At 36.6% G+C, this 19,854-nt stretch overlaps 1 protein-coding gene across 3 annotated transcripts in view; it reads right to left on the bottom strand.

Moving 5' to 3' along the window:
- Positions 1–19,854, bottom strand: part of LOC127412679 (leucine-rich repeat and immunoglobulin-like domain-containing nogo receptor-interacting protein 2) — a 522,983-nt gene that overhangs the window by 275,197 nt on the left and 227,932 nt on the right. The window contains exons 1-2 of one of the 3 annotated variants that reach the window (XM_051649251.1): positions 13,062–13,426; positions 12,687–12,772 (exon numbers count right to left, since the gene is read on the bottom strand). The exons of 1 other annotated variant lie outside the window; for it this stretch is intronic. The gene's annotated coding sequence lies outside the window, so the exon portion shown is untranslated. Of the gene's footprint in view, positions 1–12,686; positions 12,773–13,061; positions 13,427–19,854 lie in introns of those variants that run through there. One more of the 3 variants, XM_051649250.1, reaches the window with a different exon arrangement.

Genomic DNA, 19,854 nt, shown 5'->3' with positions numbered 1-19,854 from the left:
CCATTTTACATCAGAATCAGAATCAGAATCTGCTTTATTGCCAAGTATGTTTACACATACAAGGAATTTGTCTTGGTGACAAGAGCTTCCAGTGTACAACAATACAAAAACAGCAGCAAGACATAGATAATAATAAAAAAAATAAAAAATAGTTATACACATACGTACATACACACATACACATACGTAGTGCAATCTAATACAAATCTGTTATTTGTTATGTTCCAAGCAAATACAAATTGTTATGTACAGTGCAAACGTTTTTTTTTTTTTTTTTTTTTTTGAATTGAATTAAATGGAAGAAGAGGTTGGATGTGTTGGATAAATATAAAAAAAAGACTAAACTGTGTTAGACTAAATTGAGTAGTTCCCACTCTGCTTCATTGGTCCATCTCTTTACAGTCCTTACTACTGGCTTGGTTGATTTTAATTTCTGCCTGTAGGTTGGAAGAAGATGAACCAGACAGTGATCAGATAGTCCCAAAGCTACTCTAGGAACAGAGCGATATGCATCCTTTATTGTTGTGTAGCAGTGATCCAGTATATTTCTGTCTCTGGTGGGGCATGTGATGTGCTGTTTGTATTTGGGCAGTTCACATGTGAGATCTGCATTGTTAAAATCCCCAAGAATAATAATAACTGAGTCCGGGTATTGTTGTTCCGTGTCTGTGATTTGATCAGCCAGCTGTTGCAGCGGCGCATTCAAACACGCGTTTGGCACGATATACACACTCACCAGAACAAATGAGGAAAACTCCCGCAGCGAGTAGAAAGGCTTACAGTTAATAAAGAGTGCTTCCAATTTAGGACATGCACATGTTACCAGGCACGATCATATTTTTATATCAAGAAAATTCACGTTGGATCATAATTTCTTTTTTTCTAGTAAGACCTTTGATATTAGGGCAAAAATCCTATTCTTGATAATAATGTTTGTATTGTTTTCCTGTAAGAAATATCTAAAAATCCTTAAAACAAGATCAATCTGATTTATTCAATCTGTTTTTCAGGGAATGTATTTTTAACATGTGTATTTTGTCTTACTGTACTGGCAGAGTTTTTGGCAGTGCTGAAGAAGTAATCCAAAGTATTTAGATTACGTTACTGACCTTGAGTAATCTAACGAAATACATTACAAATTACATTTTACATCATGTATTCTGTAATCTGTAGTGGAATACATTTAAAAAGTAACCCTCCCAACCCTGTTTACGCCACAACTAGGCTAAGTTTTAACATACGCACAGCTGGTGCAACCGGCCCCTGGACAACTTCCATTTAAATGCGATAAATATGGCAACATTTGTTTTAGCATAGGTCGCAGACAAAACATCTACATTCGGAAAAGTGTCAATCTGCAATTGTTACCTCAAGGATCTATTTTTACTTGATTTCACCCATGACAATTGCTTTTGTTTGCTTAACCCAATTTGTCAGGTACATTTAGTCAGATAAAAAAAAAAAAAAAAAAAAAACATTTTTGATTTTAGGTTACATCACAAAACATTTACAGTGAAGGAATGAATCTGTTAGTGGATAAGACCACATGCAACCTGGTTATCCAAGAAATCCTCTCACCAAGACTGATATTAGACATAGACGGAGTTGGACACAAATGGAGTTTACAGAAAGTCCGAGTTGCAAATAAAATATTTTTCTATAATAAAAAATTATAAAAGCACCGTTAAAAAATATCTTAAAAATAATCCATTCTATTTGTGTTCTCTATTCTGAATTTTCCCATGGCATGTGATGCTGTTGTGTGAGGAACAGATCCAAATTTAAGCCTGTTTGCAGCAATTAGTGTCCCCATCCGCCATAACACTCATATCGTGTATTATTTGACTGCATGTTTTATAATTACAAATGGAAATTATGACTCATTGTACTTGAGACTCACCCTTTACACTAAACTTCAGCATGGCTGGTTTCATAACTATGCATGTGATTGATATGGTTGAAGGGAAATTACCTCCATTCCACCCAATAATTTGTAATGGTTGAGAGTCCTATTTGCAATGTCATCATTTGCAGTATTAAAGGGGAGCTTCACCTTTTGAATTTTCCTCTCATTAGCTATGCAAATACATGCAATTACCACAAATGGATGATGGCCTTTAGCCTTCTATTCAAATTGAAGCTGGCTTGGAAGAGAGCTGAGGAAGTGTGTGTGTGTGCGCGCGTGTGTGTGTGTGTGTGTGTGTGTGTGTGTGTTTAAGGGCAGCTGTCTTTTCCATCTTGAAACAATGAAAGGAGCAGGCTGTTCCATTCTTAGATCGAAACAGATTTATGGGCCTAAAAGTTAAGCTTGTTAAACACAGGTTAAAAAAGCACCATTCAGCACAGATCCTCCACATGTTTTTAAAGAGTTGTTACTCAGGCTAGCCTCAAGCTAATTAATAAATCAATGAGCTTAGCAACAGCCTTGGTCAGTGTCTGACAAACCAGAGATATATATTTAATCACTGGGCTACTACAAACACTAAGAGGCACAGAGACAAAGAGACACAAACTGCTGTTTCATTTTTAATACCATACATGGTGCATGCCTGATTGTTGACACCTAATACAGACTACTCATTTCACTGTGCCAACTATTGTATGTTGCATGTTGGTCTTGCTTGTGGAATTTGGATTTACAATGCCTTTTATATATCAGATTGGCAGTTGTATTCCTCTATTTTGCCCTGTAGCACAAGGGAAAGATTGTCTTCTTTTACATTGTAGTCCAAAGTTATATTAGAGGCTCTTCTCATCAGTTTTTGAGTAAATAACTTTGTGACTTTAGTAGTGATTGCTTCAGTGGGATTAATATGGATTTGATATGTATGGGATTGATAGGTCAGTCTTTCATGACCCCAGTAGACATAAAGGAAATAGAAAACTAAATTAAATGAATCTACTAATGTCAGAATCATCAATCTAACCATTTAAAAAAAAAAAAAAAAAAAAAAAAAACACCATGAGCCACCTTTTCCTCTGTTTGTTTTGCTGGCACTCATACACAGAGAAGTAGCTCAGAAAAAAAAAATCTAAAACATTTTTGGGTAGACAGATTAAGCTGTGTATGCGCACTCAAACTTATGATGAAAACTACTCAAAAGTTGTATACATGAGACCCTATATCTTTATGTCTGTATGCATGCTTTTCCTCATGGCAACTTTTCCCATTACATTTCAGTTTATGGAGAAACAGACTGATGGGTCACAATCTTACAAGTGCCATCAATTGTGAACCGATAGGAGACTGAATGGAGGATTTTATCTCATTTGCTAGTTTACCTGTGGTATTGTGTAATGTATACAGTGAGTCACTACAAGAATTTCCTCAAAGCAGTGAATGTCATCTGACATTTCTAGATCTCCCTAAGAGCAGCTGCAGCAATTGCTTTTACATTACCTAAATAATCACATAGAAAGTAATGACATAGACTTCTCACACTACACACATTCACAATCATTCATTCCTTTTCAGATTTTCATAATATTCCACCATCACACAGCTGTTTATACTTTGTCTTATTTTTCAAATTAAAGCCTACTGCATATGACCCCAATTTTTCCAGGGCTGCTTAATTTTTCTGTTTGATGAGTGCCATTTTTTCTCTTAGACACGCACAAACATAAGCCTGTGGCTTGTCCATTTTTCATCCAGATACAAAAGTGAAGACACAGTCTGTGTCATGTTCAAAAGTCCACACTGATTTTAGCAGCTTACTCTCATCTTAAGCAGCAGTCTTGAATGGGTGCGAGCAAGATTAAGAGTATATCATTAATATCTACAAAAGCTATATTTACAAAATAAAGGGAAAAGCTGTGCAGAATCTATAGTTACTTTTTACATGTTAAAACATTCGATGTTGGTAGATTCCATCGAAGGCATTTATCTTATATATTATGTGCATGTACGTGGATTAAATATGAATACATATGACATACATATGAAATTAATGACCTTTTAGAATTAGCTGCTATTTTACACTAATGCAAAACCTCTTTGCATCTGTATTATTTTATTTATTTATTTTCAGGAAATTGTAACAGACAAACCATGCCACTTATCCATTTTCTATGCTGTCATTCTTATGTATTTTTCAGTCTGTTACATTAAAGAATACCACCGGCCTGCAAAGTTAATCAGTCAAGCCACTGTTGACATTGCCTTTGCATCAGCTAGAAAGTTTAACCATAAAAGAGCTCCAACAGAAGGCATAACAAAGAGACATCAAGGGCTTCCAGGAAACAGCTGCATTTGTGCAATGGAGTGTGGCTGATGGGTGTTACATTACAAACTGTATCACTTAGAGGCTGAATAGACACCAACATCAAGGGCAAACACATTTAAAAATAAATAAATAAATAAATAAATAAAAAAAAAATTAAGATATCATGCTGGGAAAACATTCTAGGGCAATGTCAAGGACTAACATTAAGAGATAATACTTGGACAATACCCAGGTGATCATTTTAAAACATCCTAAATAATTTTACACCTTAAAATTGTGCCTTTGAGAAGCAATGTAAAAAATAGTGTGTGTAAATCTTCATCTTCACTTAATGTTTTTCCTTGTTAATCTCAATGGTTTTAATTCAGTTTCTACTAAAGGGTACAGAGGTTAAGCAGGTCCAGTCCAGCAAATAAATAATGAATGGTAGGACAGTAATTAAGTACTCAGATCAGATGAAGCCTAGAGAACCCTGGATGATGACCCCAATCTTCTGTTGGTTAAATAAAGCCCTAAACTGCCTTGTTCTCTTCTCGTTTTCCTCCTCTGAAACTCTGTCCACCAGCCTAAGGCCACGTCCACACTAAAAAGTTTTCATTTGAAGACGCATCTTTTTTCTCTACACACTGAGATGTTTTTGACAGCTAAAATGGAGCTTTTTCAAAATGCTTTCTTTGCGTTGTAGTGAGGATTGATTATGTATTTGTTCCCTTAAGAAAATCGAGAGTTCATGGCATCTACAGTATCTATCTATCTGTCTGTCTGTCTGTCTGTCTGTCTGTCTGTCTGTCTGTCTGTCTGTCATTTATTTACTTCCACAGTTAGCATGTCAATGCTAAAGACAACATTTTCTGCAGTCAGAATGTGAAATTCATAAATATCAGTTGAGGCAATTGAAATGGAATGGTGGTTTTGTCAGGTCTGTGGATGTATCTGAGGATCTAATTGATCCCAGAGCTTCACCTTGACACTAAAAGACCTCCCACCCTGAGATTCAGCCTTAAATACAATAAGGATTCACTTCCATAGTGTTCATCACACATAATTCTGATCTTGAAAACACAATATTTACTGGATTTTTCACTCATGCCATGTCATCCTCAGAAATAATGTATGGTAAGGTGGTGTGAAAAGTGAAGGTAGAATGAGGCTAAGGAGTGGAGACAATGCTAGACTTGATATCCTCAAGTGAGTTCAAAGCATATTACGGAGCGCACATCGATTCGGGCAGCCTCTAGAAACCAAAAACTGCATGTGTCCAATATATTTGGATGCGCTGTTGTCAAACTAAAGAATAATAATAATAAAAAAGACAATAAGCACAAAATATCTGTGGTGCTTAAGATATTTCCTCACAAACTGTCACAGTAAGCAAAGAAATACCTCAAAAGGATGTCTATGAATGCAGAGACAGTACAGTCTGAGGAGGAGGAGAGAGACCACTTGTAGAAAAATCAATGGGAGAGATCACAATGTTTAATATAGTGGCTGAAGGAAAGGAAGCCCTGCCTTTCAATCAGGTTTTGTTGCCTCATTTAAGCTACAGGAGCAAAATCTAGGATAGTATAATTGTTGTGTGATTTAATTGGTGATAAAATCTTGCCATTTGGAGATTTTGGTCTTTACTTATTTTATCAGTACTAATACCGCCAAGGGCTGTTACCAAAATGGCTGCAGAGTGAAATGACTAGTTTAAAAAATGGATCTGGAAAGAGCACATCTTTTTGAAAACATTACATTCTGTTGTAATTGTGTTATTTGTGTACAAACATATGATAAACATCTTAAAAGAGCACATTAAACATATACTGTATTCTACATCATAAACATCTGCTGGATGTCATTGTAATATCTGACAGGGAATTTCTTGACAATATACTGCAGTAGAGCAAATGCTCTACAAATTGCTTTGTAGATGTAAACAATGCAAACAGATATCATTAAAGAAAGTGTGCTATCAGGGGCAAGGAATACTCTTATAAGATTGTTTATTGTTTGTTTCTCTTTTCACTAGCATTAGTATTTGAAACGCCAAAACAATTGTGTCTGCTTTTCACTGTACAGTGCAAGGGTTGTCTTAGAAGTTGGAACATTGCACTTAGCCACAGCGCTACACTAGCTTTAGCTTGATGAACAGAGAGGTATTCTGGAATTTTCCTCGTACATTAGACAGCTCAGTAAACACTCCACACAGACGCGGTCGGCAGATTGTAACACATTAGTGCATTCAAAATACAGGCAAATTGCTCTGTAAATTTGGCAACGAGTGTTCAAAATTAAATACAGTGCATTCATACTGCTCAATGTAAAAACTCATAATTCTCTTTCTCTCTATCACTCTAGTCTAGTGCACTGATGGATTGTTTCTGCACTGTAGCTTTTGTCTCTGATGCTATATGTAATTACAAAAACATCAGCGTTAGATATGCTTAATTGCTTTTGCTGCCATTAATCTTAAACACAAACAGATTCAATTTGTCTACACAATCTTACATTCTGCAATGGCATGATATTTATATCATTCAGTGTCCCAATTCAGTTTAATTTGATTATGTGCATGTAATTTAGAAAACATGACAGAACACATTGGTGCTAACATTAGAACAGATTTATTTTAATTGGCCTATTCTTTTTTTTATTTTTATTTTTATTTATTTCATATATATATATATATATATATATATATATATATATATATATATATATATATATATTAGGAGCATAAAGATCATAGTAATCTTTGATTGCAGTATTTCCTCCTAAACGTGTCTTTACCAAATGTCACTGAACATTTGAATAAAAACATTTATCTTAATTTGTTTAATCCACAGTAGAATCTCAATTTAATTGAAATGTTAATTATGGTACTATGAACTGCTAATTGTTATATAGCTTAAACCTGGATTTGTCAAACAGCATTATGGACATGATATCTTGTGACCCGAGATTGCAAATCCAATGGCTGTGGGAAGAGTAATTGGGGTGCTTGGAGAAATTTCACATCCAACATAACCTAAGGGGACCTTCTGATTAAATTTTCCCAAGGAGTGACCCTTGGCATAGGTGAAAACGTTTCTAGAAACAACATGCTGAAAGTCCAGTTGCCTTGGTCATAGTCATCTAATTGGAATTTGTTCATTAAAAAAAAAAAAAAAAAGAAAAGCCCACCAAGTAGGCAGCGACAGTGTGTGGTCCCATATTTTCCCCCTCGGTTAAGAGTAAGTGAAGATTATCCAAAAGTCATACAGTACGTTTGTGGGCAACACTGATAAAAATGTCAGGAGGGCTTTGTTTTTTAGCCCCATGTGATGTAAACTACCACATTTACTAGCAGATTAGCACAGCATTTGAATAGTCAGCAACTGCCTCACCCCTTGCTAAAAAAAAAAAAAAAAAAAAAATCATAGCTAAACTTGGCTTAACATCTTAATGCCTTAGCTGAGCAGGCTGGTTTTAGTGGAGTTTTGGGAGCACTCAAACATGCTGATCACCAGCTTGGCCAGGCTGGGAGACCAGCAAACCATATTAGGCTGGTTAAAACATATTTTTTTAATCTTCTTCTTCTTCTACTTCTTTTCTTCATCAAGGAGGTCATTGACTATAAGTTCTAAAATGTAGGCCTTCCTGCTTTTTACACCCAAAAATAAACAAAGCTATTTAGAACTTCCAGAAAACAACCTTATGTTGGAGTTAATGCAAGAAAGAATCAGAAGAGAGTTCCCTTTTGGAAACACAGCCAGTACCCAGGCATGGTCTTACTGGGAGGATGAAATGTATGCCAGGTTCCATTCTGTTAGGGCCTATAAAGCTGGCTATTTCTATGCATTAGCACAGCAGTACCAGAGAGTGAAGGCAAGCAGGAATGCCAGACGGAAGGGAGCTATTGAGAGATATTTATGTATTGGACATGTATTGGACATGTATTGGACCCATAAATCCTTTTGCAGTCATTAGTTTTTTATTTATGTTGTTCTGGCTGATGTGGCATTTGTTTTGGCTTCTAGCAGCACAGATTCAGCATCACACAAAAGCAAAAGTTTTCAGTTATCAACGCTATTTTACAAATGCTATTCACAGTTAGCCATTATTAATTTATTTTGTGAGTGAAAGTGTCCAATAACAGAAGGGTTTCCGAGATAATGTGAGTTGCATTCGGCTGGTCATATCTTAATACTGCATGTTGGCCTCTATGATGTGACCCGTATAAAACATAATTAGAACCGAAGTAAAACGGTTCTAATTAGTCTACTGATAGAGACTGATCTTACAGTGAATTTGGTGACAGGAGGCCAAAAGTTCTTCAGCTAAACTCGGTCTATGAAATTTGACTCACTGCCCCCAGTGGCCAAATTGATGAGTTTTTTTTAATATATTGGCAACTGTGAACTCTAAATTCTGAAGAAGGTTATAGCTGCAGGCAAAGCTCCAAAAAGGGGTGGGAGCTCCAAATCATCAGCAAAGATATAGAGAGCCCCTAATCTAACCCTAACTTTAAAAGAAATTGACACCTGCTTTTTGAGTTGATGCAACCCCCTTTTGAAAGTAACCCCGTCCCTTCTAAAGTAAACCCACCCTCTTTTGGAGATTCTACCGCATTTGGAGATATAGCCTGCAGCTATACCTACATGAGTCTCTGGGTGAAATGTCCATAGAAGGGTGCCAAAAGTGAGATGTAAAATGAGTTGTAGTTGTCATTTGATGTAATACAATGAAGAGAAATTATTTTTTTTTTATTATTAACTCTACCCCCAAACCCCAACCTTAAACCTAACACTCAGTGGAAAATTCAACTTACAAATTGAACTCATCATTGATTTTGTGATCACTTACTGGTGTCAACACGGACTAGAACCCGTGTCTCTGAGGGTGCTGACACAAAGCACTATCAGTTGGGCCACATGAAAAGGTAAACACACTTGAATTGATGCAAGATGTCTGATGGGACTGGAGCTTGTGAGTTTCTCAGCAGAATGGGGTCGATGCCATGGTACTGGAACATTCGGTACCAGTATGTTGACTTCCCGTGTGATCATGTTGACTGATATAACTGGAGTCTTCATCATTTTATATAATTTTAAACGCTTTTTTACATGAAAATGTTGGGCCGCATGTATTCAGATAGAAGACAAAGGCAGGCCTAACACAAGTCGTAAAACCTAACTCAGCCCCCACACATTCCATGTCGTAAATCTTACTGATAAAAATCACGCCAAAATCAAACAAAGGGAGTCCAAAACAGACTACAAATCCATGAAGCCTTGCTCACTAAAGGATCGAACTCTCAACTCCTATTGGATGAGGCACACAACAGAACGTCCCTCAAACATGACATCATCAGGAGTTTAAATACCTCTGAAATGTTTCATGAGTTGCTTCCAGTGACTTTGTTCACCGAATATAGACGTAGTTTTTTGCTGCTCTCCGGTGCAACCTCGTGGCACAAGGAAGTAACGTCCGACTTGAAACTGTAGCCACACAATCTCCATCTCGCTGGAGGAGTTGAGATTACTCTGTGTTCAACCAAACACTCTAACGGATCCGAAGGAGACCGCCGAGCAATTCGCATCTTCATCCGTTTGCCTACAGAAGTGAAGAGATTAAGATTTCTCTTCCATCTTCAATCAAGTCGACATTTCTGAGTTCTCCGCCAGCCCGCCGAGAATCAACAGCCATACCGCCCGCTGACAATCAACAGCCGTACCGCCCGCCGACAGAGCGAGGAAACGACCTCCCATCATCACACGAGCCTCAAGGAACCGGGTCAAAGTTAAAGGACGGAGGAAAACACATTCTACCTGTGTCCTCATGCGATTCAAGTAAGAGGTTACGTCTGGGCAGAGATAGAATATTATAGTGTGTTATTCTTGTGTTTCAAGGTTTTTGCTTGTACAGTTTACGGACCGCCATGTCCGCTCATTATTAATACTCAGGGTATTAATTATCACGAATTTGATTTGCTGTATTGTGGTCCAACCAAATTGGATTGTGCAATTTCGCAATCGCGGGTGAGACAGAAACTGAGTTCATCCATTAAAGAGTCAAATAACGCAGGACTTCTACGAGCCCCGCTCGTAAAACCGTGTCTCTGAGTGATGAACACAGCTGCTTTCTCTCCCGTTATCGCGAAATCGGCTTTAGGGCTGTCACTTAATCATCTCTCTCTCTCTCTCTCTCTCTTACTAATCACACACACACACACTGTCACACACACACACCTTATGTGTTATAGGATTATTTTGATTTCCATATCTAATCATATCACTGTTTAGTTTGTAACTGTAAGTCGGAAGTTTATTGACTGCATTGTATTAATTATTAATTGGTATTACTGCATAAATAAACTTTTGTTTATATTACAAAGAGAAGTGTTTTGGTTTGTTTTGCATACACCTGTGTCATGCTGACGGGATGTCAGTGCTCGGATTCAAACTTTCATTCATTGTTTTTTTTCCCGAAAATCGATATTCTTCGGATGTCGATTTTCCTAAGAAAACAATTTAATATTGAGACTGTTTTACTATTCGGTTATTAGTCCCTGATTTCAGGGTGGTGCCCCGTCAATGTTAATCCTTATTAATATTCTATTGATTTTTGATAATTGATAATTATCTTTGATGATTGAATTTGAATGATCAATAAGCTAGTATTCATTTTAATTAATGTTTCATTGATGTTAACAGTTAATGATTATCTTTGATAACTGTTGATTTAAAGGATTTAAAAAAGCTAACATTGATTCTAATCAATGTTCTATTGATTTTAATAATTAATAATTATCTTTGATAATTATTAATTATTGCTAATAACCAAACTTGCTCCTAAACGTAGCACACTACATTTACTGGAGCCCCATATGAGGTTTTAATGAGTTAGATTCAATTAATTAATTTAAATATTAATTAATAACTAAAGAAATAATTATTAATTATTTCTGATAGTAACACTGATCTAAACAACCAGTAAAGCCCTACAAAGTACTATTCATGTAATTGAGAATTGATTTCAATGCTATGCATTCAAATGATGAGTTTAAACAAATGTTATATTGAAAGGAATTGATTTTCACTCCTGGCTCCTTGTGTTGTTAGATGGAGAGGGAATCATAGCAGGAGGGAATCATAGCAGGAGAAATGACTTGCACACTAAGATGTAAGGTGCCCCCGGTACCCTCCCCTGTATGTGTGCCATGTGGATAATGAGAGATGTCAAGCAGTTCACTGAAGCACTTTAGTTTCTCTGTGCTGCTTCTCTCAGTCCAACCTGCATGTATCAGCACCCTGCATACATCTATGCTCCCAGCCTATAGAAACACTGAAAATGGATTTCACTGTCACATAATGATTTTACTTGTTTCCATTTCACATTCATGAGATTTGTCTGTGTTGCATCTAGGTTTGTTGCCTACTTTGTGTAATCTTAATCTCATTTACTGCACTTCTTTCATGCGCTCCATTTATTTTTGCTTTTTTGTCATTGTGGATGACTGTGACGATCAGAATCCCTGGTTGCTATTCTTGCGTAGGCGCAGTCATTTTACATAAAGTGCCATGTGGACTGTAATATGAAATTGGCTTTTGTTGCTGGAAGTAAGACACACATTAAGAGAAATGTCACTAATTTGGAGAATCACTGCAATCAGAAGGCATTGTGAATGGCGCTTGCAGCTTTGCGCATTGGTTGTCACATTAATGCCTGTGTAACCAGTGCACGCAAAAGCACAACTTAACAGGGAGAGCTGGGGTTTGGGCCGGCTCATTATCGCAGAATTGCAGCCATGCCTTTATGCCCAAGAGAGGAATTCCAGAAAACCCCCCATCAGCACTGATTAATTTTTTTATGACTTTATAAATGTTATGTAACCGACACTCTACGTATATAAATTTCTGCAGTTATTAATGGTGTTGTTCTTGAAGGCTGTGGAGACAACTGAACCTTCCGTCTCCCTAAGACAGGAGTGTTCAATCAATGACAAAAATAAAGTAAGTCTATCAAAAGTGTCTTCAAGAAGTCTGCGAGAGAAGTCTTATCAGTCTGAATGACAAGCCGAGCCAGTCACAATGGCTGACCTCGTTAGTTCTGCGGCCGTTCTTTATCCTGATGTGAAAATGAAAAGATCCTCTTCTGAAAGCTTTACTGCTTATTTGGATCAGTAACTTATTCTTCTCGAAACATTGTTACACATCCATCGCAAAAGAAAAGACTTCTTGTTGTTATGATCTGCAAACACAGTGGCGCATCCAGGAAATTTTTAATGGGGTGGCCAGATGGAGACAGTAAAAATCCATGGGTTGCACCAAAAAGACTGTGGCTAAATCTTAGGGTATGCAAATATGAAGCTGCAGATCTGTTGATTTAATTTACGTGGCCTCCACCTCCAAATAACCAAATAATACTGTTCACACATTTTCCATGGAATTAAGAATTACAGTCACACAAAAACTATGGGTCTCATTCACTTACCGTGTGTGCACACAAATTTATGTGTGAAATCTGCGTACAAACATTTCACTTCAAGGACAGCCTTATGTCCACATGTGCAGTATGACCTGTGGAAGATGAGGCACAGATAAATGCCCCTGCACAAGCAGCACTTCAAGCACACCATTAGTTAATCCAACGTCTACAGTGGTACATATTATAAAATAATTTGTAATGCTGTACTGCCCTCTTTTAATAGTGTGATTTTTTTTTTTTTTTTTTTTGGCTTTTGGCTTTTGGCTTCAGCAACATCTTTCTCTAAACATTTGCAACTGTACAGGTGTGGTGGTGCTGAAAGTCATTATTTGAATATGGTTTGTGCGTGTTTTATGCAAATGACAAACTATAGGTACTCACCCCTTCATTTAGAATAATCCGGAATCATTAAAGGGATAGTTCACACAAAATGGAAAATTCTTTCATCATTTACTCATCCTCATGCCATCCCAGATGTGTTGAATTTATTTATAATGCAGAACACAAACAAATATTTTTAGAATAGATTCACAGCTCTGTAGGTCCATACAATAGAAGTGGATGGTTACCAAAATTTTGAAGCCCCAAAACGCACATACAGACAGCATAAATGTAATCCATCAGACTCCAGTGGTTAAATCCATATTTTCTGTAGTGGTAAGTGTGGGTGAGAAACAGATCAATATTTAAGTTATTTTTTACTATCAATCTCCACATTCACTTTCACTGTTTACATTCTTCTTTTGTTTTGGTGATTCACATTCTTTGTGCATATCACCACCTACTGAGCAGAGAGGAGAATTTATAGTAAAAAGGGAATTAAACAATAAGGTTTAATTTGTTAACATTAGTTATTGCATTAGGTATCATGAACTAACAATAAACAATATATATTTTTACAGTATTTATGAATCTTTGTTAATGTTAGTTAAAAAAATACAGTTGTTAATTGTTAGTTCATATTAGTTCATAGTGCATTATCTAATGATAATATAAGCAACTTTTTAAACTGTATGTTTAAATTAACCAAGATTAATAAATGTGGTAACACTTTACAATACGGTTCCATTTGTCAGCATGAGCTATCAAATTATTTATGTTGTATACATAAGAACAGAAGAATGAACAATTGCTATGCAAAATGACTTGAATCCAGGATCAACACTGGAAAGTCCTCAACATCATAAATTAAAGACTCTGCTCTGCTGGTGCCAAGGAGTCTGAGATGACCCACATCTGGCCAATAAAACAAAGGAGACTTGTCCAGATAGCACATACCCGAAAACACTCATGTTAATAATAATTATCCACATGACTTGAAGACTACTCTTCTGAAGAAACACCCCATGCCCCCATAAGTCACTTTTGTCCTTCAATATAAACTTTTTGCTACACTTAAATTAGGCCAATAAGGGAGCATGAGACATTTCCTGTGACACATGCTAAAACTCTGTACAAGACAAGAAAGAGCTTGAAAACTGTCTTACTGTCTTTGTAAGGATCCTTTGATCCCTTTTTAGCAGGACATCTCATCTTATTACAGGAACTTTGACACAATCGCAAAACTAACTTTTCTTGGGTTTTAACAATGCATATACATGTATTATGAGATATAATGCTATCAAAAGACTTAACTGTATTGTTCTACACTGCACAAAACACAGTCTATTTTTGATAGTAAAATTTAATCTTACACAAATGATTGTAGCCTGATGTAACCTTTAAAATATGTGTAGTGATTTGTAATCACTTATAACTGACAAATTGATGATTATAATCTTTAATCTTGTCTTATTCATGTCATATTACTAGAATGGTAACCACTCATGATAAAGCACATTATGTTTACTATCGTTGAGATACTTTCTGCATTTCAGGAATGTTAATACATTTTTGATATTCAGTTGTATCCAAGATATGAAAGGTCATGATTTAACATTGCCCTGTTTTGAGCGGGAAACAGGAATCTTCACAAAGACTCATTAATCACCTTCAGAAGGAGGGACAGGGAGATGATCATATGGTATCTGAAAATACACTCCTGACTGGCTCAAGACACCTTTGGGGTGCGGCCAACCTCAACAGTACAAAGCCTCCCTAACTAGGACGAACGCTCTCTTCTTCTTCGCCTCTCTCTCTCTTCTGCTCTCCTCTTGCTCTTGCCCTCTTCCCTCTGGGCCCAGGATCTGCACAATGTAAAGCCAGTAAAGTTCAGAATGTAAAGTTCCAAGGAAGCTCTTCTCTTCTCTGCGCTATGACTCACACACGTGACGGGGAGTCGTGAGTCTCCCTTGCGGGAGGCCTTGTTTCACAGTCCTGCCTCATCATTCCAGTCCATGATCTTTACAGAGGTCCAAAACATTGACGGAACTACCAGAACTTTCTACTGACACAGCCAAAGAACCAAAGCAACGCAAGGAAATGCATCTCCAGACTTTTGCTAGAAAGTGATTGTGTTTTATTTAAATACTTTGGGTAACCCAATGGCAAATAGAGGTATACTATATGAAATATCGATGGTTCTCAAGGCATTGTCTATAGACTCCATAAAGTTCAGTTTACTCTGTTAATGGTCACTCACCAAACTGTTTTTCATGTGTGTCTAGGTGTTAGTTAGTTTGATGTTTTAGATTAGCAATAAAGTCTTGTTTGTATTCAAAGCTAATTTGACTGGTATATTTTGATAATCTTGTCACTTGAATTTTTAAAAGATCTGCGCTCCGAAGTTCGAACCATATCTAAACATATTTGTGATATTATTTTCAATAGCCGTGAGAATAGTATTATTCTAAAGAGTTAACAGACGTGTCATATCAACTCAGCGTTGCCGAGTGATTAGACGTATCCCGTAATTCTTACAATAAGTGAATTAATCATAATTCCCTTATTAAACTGATTCCTTACATATAAATTGTGAGCGGATACAACAAGCCTGTTGCATTACATATTAAATGGTAGAGAATCTTTATTCAGATTTCAAATCTGATCATTTGTCATTTTTCCTTCTTATAATGGTGGTCGAATGTGGCTAATTCCATTCTTACATATTAAAGGTGATGAATGCTGGCAGTTGTAAATGTACTCTGCCACAAAGTCGCTAATTTTCTACAGTTAACATGAACTAATAATGAACAATACTTTTATGGCATTTATTATTCTTTGTAAATGTTAATTTCAAGCTATACTAATATTTTTTTTAAAATCAAATGTGTGTTTGTTATCATCAGTTAATGCACAATGAACTAACATGAACTAACAATGAACAATTGTATTTTTATTAACTAACAATAACAAAGATTAATAAATTCTGTAAACAATGTATTGTTCATTGTTTGTTCATGTTAACTAATGTTGTAAGCTAATGTTAACAAATGGAATCTTATTGTAAAGTGTTACCGATTCATCTTAGTAGTTGACTGAAACAATGATGGATGTATGCTTTTAAATATCCATACCTGAATTTACAACAGGCCATTCATCATAAGCAGCAAGTGATTAATAGAAATATCACAAAATGTATCCCTGTTGTGGTGTAGATTCCAGCTAATACACAAATTCCTTTACTGCTCAGTGTCTAGGTTTTAGAATTTAAAGATTCATTATGAAAAATGGAAAATGTGCCCTTTTTTTTTAAGCTGTTGTGATTTTGGTTGATGTGGCAGTCTAGAGAACATTTTGAATAATGAAATATACATGATCATTCGTTAAAATTCTACAAAACATAGTTCCTATGACCTAGATACATGACTGAATGCACATAATATTTTAACATGCAGTAAGGATGATAAATAGATAAAAGTTAATGGTCATTGGATTTATAGAGAGGGGGAAATGGTCATTGGATCCTTTACACTTTATTCATTTAATGAATGCTTGCTCCCTACATATATTAAAAATTTAAATAAATGCCTTTTTAATATACTGTGTAGTCTTAACTGACATGACGGCAATAGTTGGGAAGAATATATTTCGTTTAAAAATAACTGTCTGGTTGATTATCCACAAGAAGCCAAGCTTTTGTTAACTTGAATTTGTCCTTGATTAGACAGGTGATCGATACACACTCTCTCTCTCTCTCTCTCTCTCTCTCTCTCTCTCTCTCTCTCTCTCTCTCTCTCTCTCTCCCCCTACCCCACTTCATTCCTTCACTGACACCCTAGAAACTCAGAGCCTATGGTAAAGACTGTGATTAGATGTCTTGCATGGTCCTGTCAGAGCTCCGTTGCTTGGGGCTCCAGTTTGAGCATGTCTACTTCAGCAGATTCATCTGCTGTATTAACCAGAGGTGGGTAGAGTAGCCAAAAACTGTACTCATGTAAAAGTACAATTAATTAAAAAATAAATAAATTAATTAATAAAAAATAAATAAAAAAAATACTCAAGTAGAAGTAAAAGTGCTATCATAAATGATTATTTGAGTAAGAGTAAGAAAGTATCCAATTAAAAAAGTGCTCAAGTAGTTACTTTCACAAATTACATAATGGACGTTAACTTCCTACATTCCATTACATAATACACATTTAACATGTATTACATTATTATTATTATTATTATTATTATTAATATTAATGGTAATTCTGTCATCATTCACCATCATGTTGTTCCAAACCCACATGACTTTCTTTCTTCAATGCAACACAATAAGGAATATTAGACAGAATGTTTGCCTGAGTCACTATATACTTTCAGTGAATGTGTTTTTTTTTTTTGTTTGTTTTTTTTTCTATATATTTTGAAAGTGAATGTTGACTGAGACTGTCAGTCCCTAACATTCTGTCTAATATCTTTTTGTGTTCCACAGAATACAAAATGTCACACGGGTTTGGAAGAACATGAGGGTTGGAAAATGATGACAAAATATTAAATTATGGCTGCACCATCACTTTAAAGGGGTAGTTCACCCAAAAATGAAAATTATCTCATAGTTTACTCACCCTCATGCCATCCCAGATGTGTATGACTTCCTTTTTTCTGCAGAACACAAATTAAGATTTTTAGAAGAATATTTCAGCTCTGTAGGTCAGTACAATGCAAGTGAATGGGTACATTTTTGGGTCGATTTTTCCAAAGTCTCTGCAGTGCACTATAGTAGCTAAAAGGTATAGCGTAATTTCATATATTAAAGAATAATTTCATGAGCCATTTTGAAATATTAATGAGTTTAAGAGTAGAACATTGGGCTTAATGAACACACATACAGCTCGGAATGATTATATGTGGGAAAGGAAAATGTTTGAATTTCAGTTATTGCAGTCATTTAACAGTGTGGCTTGTCTAATAAAAGATTGTGGAGGTTGCCAAGCTCCTGGTGCATTTCTCTGACATGTGTCATTAAAATATGTGGCATCAAGACAGTTGTCATACTTTATCTGTCACTTCAAGACTATCATGAATGAGCTTTATTGCCAAGTATGCTTACACATACAAGGAATTTGTCTTGGTGTCAGAAGCTTCCAGTGCACAAACAATAAAACAACAAGACAGAGAAAAAAATAAAAATAAAAATAAAAAAAAATATATATATATATATGTATATATATATATATGTACATGTATGTACAAATACAAATCTGTTATATACAGATGCACGGGAATGTATGGCAGAAGAGGTAGGGTATGTTGGATAAATATAAATAGACCAAGCTATGTATTGCACATAATTATTGCTCAGTGGGGCAGTTTTAATTGTTCATGAGATGGATAGCCTGAGGGAAAAAACTGTTCCTAACCCTGTTTTAAATTGATTGAATTAAAAACCTTAAAAAATATATAATGAAAATGTATTGGCAACTTTACAACAAGATTCTATTTGCTAACATTAGTTGATGCTTTAGTTATCATGAACAGTAACAACAATGCACAGTATTTTAGTACAGTATTTATAAAACTTGGTTAATTTTAATTTATGATGATATTGTTCAATGTTATTTTTAGTTCATAATGCATAGCTATGTTAATGTATACAATATTTACTTTAAAACTGTACTAGTATATGTTGAAATTCACATGAACCTAGATTAATATGTGCTGTAAAAGATTGTTCATTATGTGTTCATGATAACTAATGTAGTTAACTAATGTTAACAAATACAACCATATTGTATTGTTAACAATGTTTTTTAGTTCCCTGTCTGTCACTCACTCAATGTTGTGTCAATGTAGTGACACTAGGGACACTAGGGGTTCACTCTTGAGAGCCCCAATCACCTTTGCTTTATTCAGAAAAGGCCAATGAAAATTGGCGAGTGGAATTTGCATGCCACTCTCCGCACCGGACATATGGGTATAAATGAGATGGCGTGCACCACTCATTCAGACTTGTTCTTCGGAGCCGAGTGCATGTGTGTGTTATCTCTGCTAGATTTTATGGCGCATATCAGCGGTCACCCTCGCACGGTGGAGTGTTGTGCTTCCCCTGGGCACTTCGGCAGCTGAGTCCACAGGTGTAAAAAAGAGTATATTTAAAAGAGTATATTTTTTTCTAAAAGAGCTTGCACAAACCATTGGCATCTTTTTAAAGATGTCCTTTCGCCTATGTGCTACTGAGTGTGGCTGTTATCTCTCCCCACCGGACGGTCACGAAATCTGTCTCGAATGCTTGGGTTGCCAGCACGCCGAGGCAGCTTTTGTGGATGGGTTAATTTTTACACTGTGAGAACTTGCCCATGAGAACGTTGCGGTCGCGGCTCTCTTTCTTCTCCGTGAAGCAGAGAGCCACCGCGGCTGCTTCCCGACCCGGTCCATCCTGCGTTGAAACTCAGGCTGCTGGGTTGGCAAGCGCCGTGGGTGATTTGGATGTGGATATGGGAGCTCCGCCTGCTCAGTTCCCGCGGACCTCCCATCCCCCAGCACGCTCGTTCTGCCTGGTAGAGTTCACGAGCGAGGCAGGCGGTCCGCCTCAGGGCGGATTTAATGTCTCGTTCACGGCTTGCGATGAGGTTGAGTTATCGGTTGCAGCATCAGAGGGTGGGCTCCTGCTTTCGGAAGCGGACAATTCTACTTAGCTCCCACTCTCGGGCAGTAGAGCTCAGGACAAAGCGGACGCTGAGTTGGCAGCCATGCTTGCCCAGATGGCTGCGAACATCAGGCTTGAGTGGAACCCTCTGCCCCGCCCTGAGCATTCGTGGCTGGATGATTAGTTTCTGGGCTCGTTGCTGTGTCCAGTTTGTGCCCT

Source organism: Myxocyprinus asiaticus, chromosome 22, assembly GCF_019703515.2.
Source record: "Myxocyprinus asiaticus isolate MX2 ecotype Aquarium Trade chromosome 22, UBuf_Myxa_2, whole genome shotgun sequence".
Classification (NCBI taxonomy): Eukaryota; Metazoa; Chordata; class Actinopteri; order Cypriniformes; family Catostomidae; genus Myxocyprinus; species Myxocyprinus asiaticus.
The sequence above is the reverse complement of the archived record's forward strand: the minus strand, read 5'-3'. Positions and strand labels throughout refer to the sequence as shown.